The following is a 10,698-nucleotide window of genomic DNA, read 5'->3' on the forward strand; positions in this document are numbered from 1 at the left end:
GGAAGATGAGTTAGACATGGCCCATTGGCTGGTACAATGTTTCTCAACTTTTTTTTTTTTTTTTGAGACAGAGTCTCTCGCTCTGTCGCCCAGGCTGGAGTGCAGTGGCATGATCTTGGCTCACTGCAACCTCCGCCTTCCAGGTTCAAGCGATTCTCCTGCCTCAACCTCCCGAGTAGCTGGGATTACAGACATGCGCCACCACGCCCGGCTAATTTTTGTATTTTTTGTAGAGATGGGGTTTCACCATGTTGGTCAGACTGGTCTTGAACTCCTGACCTCGTGATCTGCCCGCCTTGGCCTCCCAAAGTGCTGGGATTACAGGTATGAGCCACCACGCCCGGCCAATTTTCTCAACTTTTAAGTCCATGTCTTCTTTTATATCCTCTTGATTATCTTTTGTTTTCTTTTTATTTAATACAGGGTTGCACTTTGTCACCTGTAGTGTCAGAGGCTGGAGTGTAGTGTTGTGATCATAGCTCACTGCAGCCTCAAGCTCCTGGGCTCAAGCAATCCTCCTGCCTCAGCCTCTGGAGTAGTTAGGGCTACAGGTGCACACCACCAAGCCCAGCTAACTTAAATTTTGTTTTTGTAGAAATGAGGTCTTATGATGTTGCTCAAGCTGGTCTTGAACTCCTGGGTTCAACTGATTCTCCTGCCTTGGCCTCTCAAAGTGCTGGGATTACAGGCATGAGCCACTGTGCACAGCCCCCATTATCTTTTATAATCATAACCATCCCAGGTCCTGTCCTGAGGTGCTGAGTATATCCACAGAAAGGCACACCCTCATTTCCCCTGCTTTCTTATGACTCTGAGAATCATTGTTTCTTGTATTCTCAGCAACCAACACTATTTTTTGTAAATGCTACTTTTAGAAATTTTACAGGGCTAGGCATGGTGGCTCACGCTTTTCCCAGCATTTGGGAGGCCAAGGCGGGCAGATTACTTGAGCTCAGGAATTTGAGACCAGTCTGACCAACAAGGTGAAACCCTGTCTCTACTGAAAATACAAAAATTAGCCGGGTGTGGTGGTGCACACCTGTAATCTTAGCTACTCGGGAGTCTGAGGGAGGAGAATCGCTTGAACCCGGGAGGTGGAGGTTGCAGGGAGCCAAGATCATGCCACTGCACTCCAGCCTGGGCCACAGAAGGAGACTCCTTCCATCTTAAAAAAAAAAAAAAGAAGAAGAAGTTTTTACAACAAAAATATGCATTTGTCCTTTTACCAATATAAATAATAGTGTAACATCATAATGTGGTTTCAATTTACATAGTCCACTTCTCCAGGTTCTGAGAAGTCCCCTTCATGGTAAGGGTTAGTCCTTACCTTTGAGACTCACTTGTCTTTTTTTTTTTTTTTTTTTTTTTTGGAACAGGGTTTCCCTCCATTTACCCAGGCAGAAATGCAGTGGCTTGACCTCCGTTCACCGTAGCCTTGACCTCCTGGGCTCAGGTGGTTCTCCCACCTCAGCCTCCTGAGTAGCTGGGACTACAGGCACATGCAACCATACCTGGCTAATTTTTTGTGTTTTTAGTAGAGATGGGGTTTCACCATGTTGCCAGGCTGGTCTCCTGAGCTCAAGGAATCCACCCACCTCGGCCTCCTAAAGTGCTGGGATTACAGGCATGAACCACCGCGGCTGGCCTTCACTTGTCTATTCTAATAATCACATGGCATTAGACAACCATAAGCATTGATCTGCTAAAGGACATTCTGGGAAGTTGTGCTGTGTTTTGCCTTATCCTGCCCCACTTTAAATGCTTGGCCTTTTATGGATGCCATTTAACGATCACAGACCAAAGCAATTACTCATGTCTCTGTTTTATAACCTTTGGCTTCCTGAATTATTTTTAATAGTTCTTCTATAATCATACAATAGGTGCATTTATAAGGCCATTTGAATCTAGGAAATAATGAGCATTCAAATAGGTGAGCCAGAGACTTCAAATAGCTACGTGTGGCAGGACATTCTCCTGCTGGGCTGTGGAAGGTGGTGTCGGAGGATTTAGATTTCACAGCAAAGAATAAGAATCATATGGCAACTTCAAAATAAGAAGCTATAAGTGTTTGAATCTAGTGTGTCTAGAATGGCATATTTACAATTTGACTAGGACCATATGCAATTGTGCCTGTAATCCAGCACTTTGGGAGGTCAGGGAGGGAGGATCACTTGAAGTTCGAGGCAGACTGGGCAACACAGTGAGGACCCTACCTCTACAAAAAATACAAAAATTAGCCAGGTGTGATGGCACACACCTGTAGTCTCAGCTACTTGAGATGATAAGGCGGGAGGAATACTTGAGGCCGTAGTTCAAGGCTGTAGTGAGCTATGATGACATCACTGCACTCCAGTCTTTGCAATAGAGTGGGACCCTGTCTCTTCTTTTTTTTGAGGTGTGTTATGTATAAAGTTTTGGTGCCACAAAAGGAATAGCACTGGAGTATAAAATTTTATTTTTAATTCTCAGCAAGGCAAGGTATTTCTATATACAAGGGTGCACCCTTACAGATGGAACAATGGTGAGCACACATTTGGACAAGGGAGGGGAAGGGGTTCTTATCCCTGACGCACGTGGCCCCTGCTGCTGTGTCCTTCCCCTATTGGCTGGGGTTAGACCACACAGGCTAAACTAATTCCGATTGGTTAATTTAAAGAGAATGATGGGGTGAGTGCTTTGGCAGGAGTCAGGGCAGAGCAGGTAGCAGGTAATCGGAATGAGTTGGGGTGGAGCATGTGATGGGAATCAGTCAGGGTGGAGTAGGTAATCGGAATGAGTCAGGGTGGAGGGTAATAGAAAAAGGTTGCTTTACGAGGCAGTTAAGTTTAAAAGTAGAAGGCAAAGAATTGAACATACTGACATGTTAATTCTTTGCAAAGAAATTTAGAACTCATACCTAACAAGGTGGAGTCTCGCTCTGTCGTCCAGGCTGGAGTGTAGTGGTGCGATCTTGGCTCGCCGCAACCTCCGCCTAATGGGTTCAAGCAATTCTTCTGTCTCAGCCTCCGGAGTGGCTGAGACTACAGGCGGGTGAACCAACACCTGCCTAATTTTTGTATTTTTACGGGATCACCTGAGGTCGGGAGTTTGAGACCAGCCTGACCAACATGGAGAAACCCCGTCTCTACTAAAAATACAAACTTAGACAGGTGCGGTGACGTGCGCCTGTAATCCCAGCCACTTGGGAGGCTGAGGCAGGAGAATCGCTTGAACCCGGGAGGCAGAGGTTGAGGTGAGCCAAGATCTCACCACTGTACTCCAGCCTGGGCAACAAGAGCAAAACTCCGTCTGAAAAAAAAATTAAAAAAAAAAAAATGTGACTGGTGGGCTAACGGAATGCAGAACATATATACAGAGAAAGGAGGATTAGTTTGTCAGCATGAAGGAAGCAGTTTCTTTATTGAGGGAACCACATCCTCCTTTTATTCCCCTTCCTTTTCTCCTTCCTTGTAGCCATTTTAGCAGCTATAGTGATTTTATATCTAGTCTTCATTTTCAGCCCCAAATTTTACAGGTTTTCCACTAATGTTCAAACCATCAAAGAGCAGGTATCAGAGAGTAGGAGGAATAAAAAAATTGAGAAAGAAAATTTAAAAAGAAAAAGAGATAAGTTAGGCATTTCATCAATATTTCTAATAATTCTAAAATCTGTGCATGTGTTGGACCATCAGCAGGAAGCTGGATAGCATTATTTCAGCATCCTATAGATATTTTTGAGGTGGTTGATGACCGTATTTACACAGTGTCTCCTTTGTGGGAGCCTACAGGAAAAATTTTCTTCTGGTTTCAACTAGGAATAATATATATATAATTTTTTTCCTGTGCAACTACTTTCTTTAATCTTTTGAGAGCTCTGTGGACCATGTGATTGATCATATATATTTTTTTATTTGCCTGGAATCTTGAACATTCAGAGTTAACTTTGTAATTTCTACCTCTCCGGTGAATAAACCCTCATAGCTTTCATTTTACTCTGAGCTTCATTCTATTTTTTTAATCTTTATATTCTCCTTGTTCCAATTTACTCAACTGATTTTATTTTAATTATGATGAACTGTAGAATTATTGAGATACTTTATATCCTCTTTTGTAATAATGACATATAAATAGATAGTAGTTAAACCTTAGGGGAAGCAACTCTTTGAAAGTGGAACTTTGGGAAATTAATGTGAAGCTTTGCAGTGTGAGGTTTTTTTTTTTGGGGGGGGTCTCACTCTGAGGCTGGAGTGTGGTGTCGTAATCTCTGTTTACTGCAGCCTTGACCTCCCAGGCTCAAGTGATCCTCCTACCTCAGCCTCCTGAGTAGCTGAGACTACAGGTGCTCACCACCACACCTGACTAATTTTTGTATTTTTTGTAGAGCTGGGATTTCATCATCTTGCCCTGGCTGGTCTTGAACTCCTGAGCTCAGGCAATTCACCTACTTTGGCCTCCCAAAGTGCTGGGATTATAGGTGTGAGCCATGGTGCCCAGCCTGCAGTTTGAGTTTTTATTGGAGGCAGTGTAATGTAGTGTTTTAGTGCAATAGTTCTGAATTCTGGCCACTAGGGGTTCAAATCTTCACTTTATGGCTTACCTCCTATTTGATCTAAGGTAAGTCATTCAGTCTCTCCGTGCCTCAGTTTTCCCATCTGCAATAGGAATAAGTATAACTCCCTCACAGAATTATTGTGAGAATTAAATGAGATAATTAATATAAAGTAGTTAGAACCATGCCTGGCATGCAGTTTAAGATGAACATTGTTAACATTAGGATTTATTGCCAAGCTTTTCCAACTTTGTTTCTAAGATAAGAAGTTCAGAATCCTGGTAGTTTTCCGCTTAAACAAATCCATCTCATTTTGTTATTCATTTAGCATTAGCATAGAAAATCTATTTCTTTAATTTAATTTTCCCATTGTCTGTGTTCAGGACATCACTGACTTTTAGTCATAATAGAGCCAGTGTAGTAGTTACATGTATTGTATAACAAATTATTTCAAAATTTGGCAGATTAAAACAACACATAATTATTATTTCACAGTTACCATGAATCAGGAAACTGGGAAGGGTTTAGCCAGGTCCTCTGCTTCAGGAGTTCTCACAAGACTGAAATCAAGGGTGTTGATGAAAAGGCCAAACTCTGTAAAATATTTGAAGAGATTTATTCTGAGCTAAATAGGAGGACCATGACCTGTGACATAGCTCCAGGAAGTCCAGAGAACATGTACCCAAGGTTGTTAGCTTACAGCTTGCTTTCATATATTTTAGGGAGACACAAATCAACACATGTAAGGTATGTATTGGTTAATCGGGAAAAGTGGGACAGCTCAAAGTGGGAGTTTACAGGTCGTAAGAGGATTCAAAGATTTTTTCATTGGAATTAGTTGAAAGAGTTATATTAATATCTAAAGACTAGGAATTAATAGAAAGGAGTGTCTGGGTTAAGATGAGGGGCTGTGAAGACCAAGGTTCTTATTATGTAGAAGAAGTCTCACAGGTGGCCACCCTCACAGGAAATAGATGGCAAACTTTTTTTTTTTTTTTTTAAGACAGAATCTTGCTAAGTTGCCCAGGTTGGAGTGTAATGGCATTATCTCAACTCACTGCGACCTCTGCCTCCCGGGTTCAGGTGATTCTCCTGCCTTGGCCTCACAAGTAGCTGGGATTACAGGCATGTGCCACCATGCCTGACTAATCTTTGTATTTTTAGTAGAGATGGGGTTTCACCATGTTGGCCAGGCTGGTCTTGAACTCCTGACCTTATGTGTGAGCCACTACGCCCAGTCAAATATTTTCTATTCAGATTTTTAAAATGTGCTAAACGCTCAGCTAATCTCTTAAGGATCAGAAACAGACCTGGAAAGAGAAGAGGATTTCCCCTACACGAGTTAACTTTGCAGAGCCATTAAAAAAATGTCAGGGTGGCCGGGAGCAGTGGCTCACGCCTGTAATCCCAGCACTTTGGGAGGCCGAGGTGGGTGGATCACACGGTCAGGAGTTTGAGACCAGCCTGGCCAACAGCGTGAAACCCTGTCTCTACCAAAAATACAAAATTAGCTGGGCATGGTGACACATGCCTGTAATCCCAGCTACTCTGGAGGCTAGGTGGAAGAATTGCTTGAACCCAGGAGGCAGAGGTTAAAGTGAGCCGAGATACCACACCACTGCACTCCAGCCTGGGTGACAGAGTGAGACTCTGTCTCAAAAAAAAAAAAAAAAAAAAAAAAGTCAGGGAACTATATTTTAGGGTAAACTACTTTCAGGGCCTGCTAACTGTCATGATGCTATCACAGAGTCAGGTTGCAATTTGGCATCTTATTGCTACAAAGAGTCTGCTTTGTCAGTCTTAAGATCTCTGCTTTAATATTAATGATGGTCAGTTGTGCCTGAATTCCAAAGAGAGGAGAGTATAATGAGGCATATCTGACTCCCAACTTCCCATCATGGCCCAAACTAGTTTTTTAAAGGTTTCTCTGATATCCCCTTGGCTGAGAGGAGGGGTCCATTCAATCAGTTGGAGTGCTTAGCATTTTATTTTTCATTTACAAGGGCCTCATCTGAAGGCTCCGCTGGGGAAGGATATACTCCCAACCTCACTCACACAGTTGATGAGATTCAGTTTCTCCAGCATCACTGACTGAGGCTTCCCTCAATACCTTGCCATTTGCTTCATCAAAGCCAGTTAAAGAGTTTTTCTACTAGCAAGACAAAAGTCACAATATTTTGGGACCTAATGTTGTTCAATAAAAAGTTAGTCTAGTCTTTGCTCCTGGTTCCTGGGAGGTTAAAACCTCTAAATCCTTGGAATTTCCAGAGTTCTAGGAATGTCTTTGTTACTCATGGTGGGCCCCTCAACCACACCTCAATTTATGCTAATGAGATAACTCATGATGGGTCCTCATATAGTTTCAGCATAGGGATTGGCCATTCCAGCACAGCCAACTATGTGATTAGAGGGTTGAAATTTTCAGCATAAATCCCAGGGAACAGAGAAGGTTGGAAATTGAGTTTAATCACATCACATGACCAGTGATTCAGTTAATCATGCCTACATAATGGAATGCCAATAAAAAGCTCTGGACACTGAAGTTTGGGTATACTTCCTGGCTGGTGAACACATTGATGTACCAGGAAGGTGATGTGTCCTGATCCCACAGACAAGCAGACGTAGGAACTCTGTGTGGGACCCTTCCTGAACTTGCTCTGTGTGTCTCTTCATTTGGCTGGTTCTGATTTGTATCCTTTATAACAAAATTGTAACTGTAAGTGTAGCACTTTCCTGAATTCTGTGAGCTGCTCTAGTAAATTATTGAACCTGGTGGTGGGAGGAGTCAAATCTCCCCAAACTTGTAGCTCATTGTTCAAAAGTGATGGTGGCCTGGGGACGCCTAAACTTGTAGCTGGTGCCTGACATGCAGGCAGTCTTGTTGGGGACTGTGCCCTTACATCTGTGGAGTCTGCTCTAACCCCAGGTGGTTAGCATCAGATTAGTATCAGCTGGCATTGCAGTATTGTACTTAATCATGAAAATGACATCACATTACGTTTGCTGTATTCTACTGATTGGAAGTAAGTTGCAAGGTCCAGGCCACACTGAAGGACAGGGGATTACATATGGGAATGAACATCAAGAGTCATGGAACGCTGGGAGCTATGTCAGAATCTTTCTATCACAATGAGTGTATCCCAGAGTGTGATGACTTGACTTAGGGAATCTTGATTAATTAATACACATGAGATCATGGATTGTAGAATTTTAATAGTGGAAAGGATGTTAGGTGCTGTCTAGTCCAGTTCAACCCTCTTGTTTTACAGATGAGAAAAATCAGGCTTAGTGAATGTAGGTGTATTGTTTGAGAACATGCAATGTGCGAGTATCATGGTCAGGACAAGAACCCAGTGCTCTTTTCCCAATACCATGCTGACTAAATGATTTAATCTAGCTACCAAGTACATTGAAATTGCTACAAGTGAATAGTTACATTCCCTGAAACACACCCATAGAGCTTCTGGACTCCCTTGCAGAGACAGAAAAACACCAAGGGTTAGAAGATTCAGGTAGAGTCAAAGATTTTGGCAGGCAAATATTTTGACTGGCAGAAAATTGTGAAAGGCTCTTTGTCTTCTGTTGCATTGAATTTTAAAATTTATTGTTTTTGTATTTTATTAATTTTTAGTAGAGACAAGGTCTTGCTATATTGCCCAGGATAGTCTCAAACTCCTGATCTCAAATGATCCTCCCACCTCAGCATTCCAAAGTGCTGAGATTACAGGCGTGAGGTACCACCTCTGGTCAATTTTTGTTAAAAATTAGAAAATCAAAAAGGAAGTATAGAATTTCAAATGCTAGAAAACAAAGTGAAGAAGCAAAACAAAAGCAAGCTTCACACCAGTACTTTACAGATAATTAGCAATGCTCTCCAGACTGGTCCATAAATGAATTTCTCTTCTTGGTTAGTGTTGTGATCAGTGTCAGTAGAGTTCTGGAACTAGTTCTCAGTGAAGGTTGCACAGCACTCAATGTGCTAACAGAAATTGTATCATGAGCTGAAGTGGTTTGACCTCAAATACAATGGGCAGAAAAAAAAAAATGCTGCTAGAACATATGCAAGAAGCTAATTGTGGCTTCTTTAATTAGTTTACAAAATAACTTCAACTGTGGCCTCTAAGCAGATTGCAGGAAACAGCAGTCACTGACATTATGGAGGTTGGAGGGAGTAGGCAGGAAGCAGTGCTGTGCTTCATTTTCGGCAAAGGCAGCAGGCAGCATGCAAAACAAAGTTAAATTTCTGGAAGCTCTGGCTTCCAGAGGCATTTGTGGAAGAAAACTCTGCTTACAGCAGAGTTGTGGCCAAGTCATGTCACTGAGTACAAATATGTCACTGACTCCCTATTATCTTCACCAACAAGAACAAGCCCTTCAATGTGTAATTCAAAACTGGAAACTCCCATCAATGGTATCTCTCTCATCGCACTCAAAGTGAGTCCTTTGTTCCATTCCAACGAGGTTACTCAGTGTTCCTTAGTCACGCTGTCACATCCTTGTCCTCACACCATTCCCTCATCCCATCTAAATCTTATGCATTTTTCTGGACCAAGTAAAGTCTACTCTTCTCTGGGAAGCCTTCTCATTCTCTCCACTTTATTATTATTATTATTATTATTGTTTTGAGACGGAGTCTTGCTCTGTCGCCCAGGCTGGAGCGCAATGGCGTGATGACAACGTTGGCTCGCTGCACCCTCCGCCTCCCAGGTTCAAGCGATTCTCCTGCCTCAGCCTCCAGAGTAGCTGGGATTACAAGCACCTGTCACCACACCTGGCTAATTTTTTTGTATTTTTAGTAGAGACAGAGTTTCACCATGTTGGCCAGGCTGGTTTTGAACTCCTGACCTCAAGTGATCCGCCCACCTTGGCCTCCCAAAGCGCTGGGATTACAGGCGTGAGTCACTGCGCCTGGCTTCCACTTTATTATTTAACAAAAGCCTTGCACTGTGCTGTGTGTTTTATAAATGTTTACTCATTCAATCCTTACAATAGCTTTAGGAGGTAGGTACTATCATAACTTAAAGGAAGACTCAGAGGCAGAAGCATTTAGAAAAGGAGAGAAAAGGCTGGGCACGGTGGCTCACATCTGTAATCCCAGCACTTTGGGAGGCCGAGGCAGTCAGATCACCTGAGGTCAGGAGTTCAAAACCAGCCTGGTCAACGTGGCAAAATCCCATCTCTACTAAAAATACAAAAATTAGTCGGGTGTGGGCGCCTGTAATCCCAGCTACTCAGGAGGCTGGGGCAGGAGAATCGCTTGAACCCGGGAGGCGGAGATTGCCGTGAGCCAAGATCACGCCATTGCTCTCCAGCCTGGGCAACAAGAGGGAGACTCCATCTCAAAAAAAAAAAAAAAAAAAAGAAAAAGAAAAAGTAAAAAAGAACATTTACTTGCAAAGAATATAACAGAGTGAGACTTCAGAAGTTCGGGCTTACCAGATACAAAATATAGGCATTTAAAGGAATAAAACCTACAAAATTAACAAAGGTACAAAGTTTACATATCTGCTTATGGTGGAAAAGCAACAACTTTCTCACATGATCATATTCATGAAAGTCATGACATATCGTCAGATACCAACACAGCAAAACCAAGAGATACATTTTTTTTTTTTGAGAGGGAGTCTCGCTCTGTCGCCCAGGCTGGAGTGCAGTGGCTCGATCTCTGCTCACTGCAAACTCCGCGTCCCGGGCTCACGCCATTCTCCTGCCTCAGCCTCCTGAGTAGCTGGGACTACAGGCACCCGCCACCACGCCCGGCTAATTTTTTGTATTTTTAGTAGAGACGGGGTTTCACCGTGTTAGCCAGGATGGTCTCGATCTGCTGACCTTGTGATCCGCCCGCTTCGGCCTCCCAAAGTCCTGGGATTACAGGCATGAGCCACTGTGCCTGCAAGAGATATATTTTTTTAAGGAGTTTGTAGGAAGTATTCAAGATTTTATTTGGGGGTCAGAATGAGACAGGGTAACTTATTTTGGTTTGTCTCATATTCAAAGTGTTCTGTTTTTTTTTTTCCTGACTGTGGAATGTAAGACATTTGATCGTATTGGAGACAATGGAAAGTGTCAGTTTTTGCTTCTACATTATCCCCACCCTTACCTCGGCTCTTTACAGATCAGAAACCAAGGTAGAGGTAGGTAAAGTAACTGGCTTCAGGTCATAGGGCTGG

The 10,698-nt window shown here is 42.8% G+C and overlaps 1 pseudogene; it reads left to right on the forward strand.

Annotated features, from left to right (window-relative positions):
• The first annotated feature begins 10,039 nt into the window (after positions 1-10,039).
• LOC140710320 (zinc finger protein ENSP00000375192-like) lies at positions 10,040-10,415 on the forward strand (annotated as a pseudogene).
• The last annotated feature ends 283 nt before the right edge of the window (positions 10,416-10,698 follow it).

Source organism: Chlorocebus sabaeus, chromosome 25 (assembly GCF_047675955.1).
Source record: "Chlorocebus sabaeus isolate Y175 chromosome 25, mChlSab1.0.hap1, whole genome shotgun sequence".
Lineage (NCBI taxonomy): Eukaryota > Metazoa > Chordata > Mammalia > Primates > Cercopithecidae > Chlorocebus > Chlorocebus sabaeus.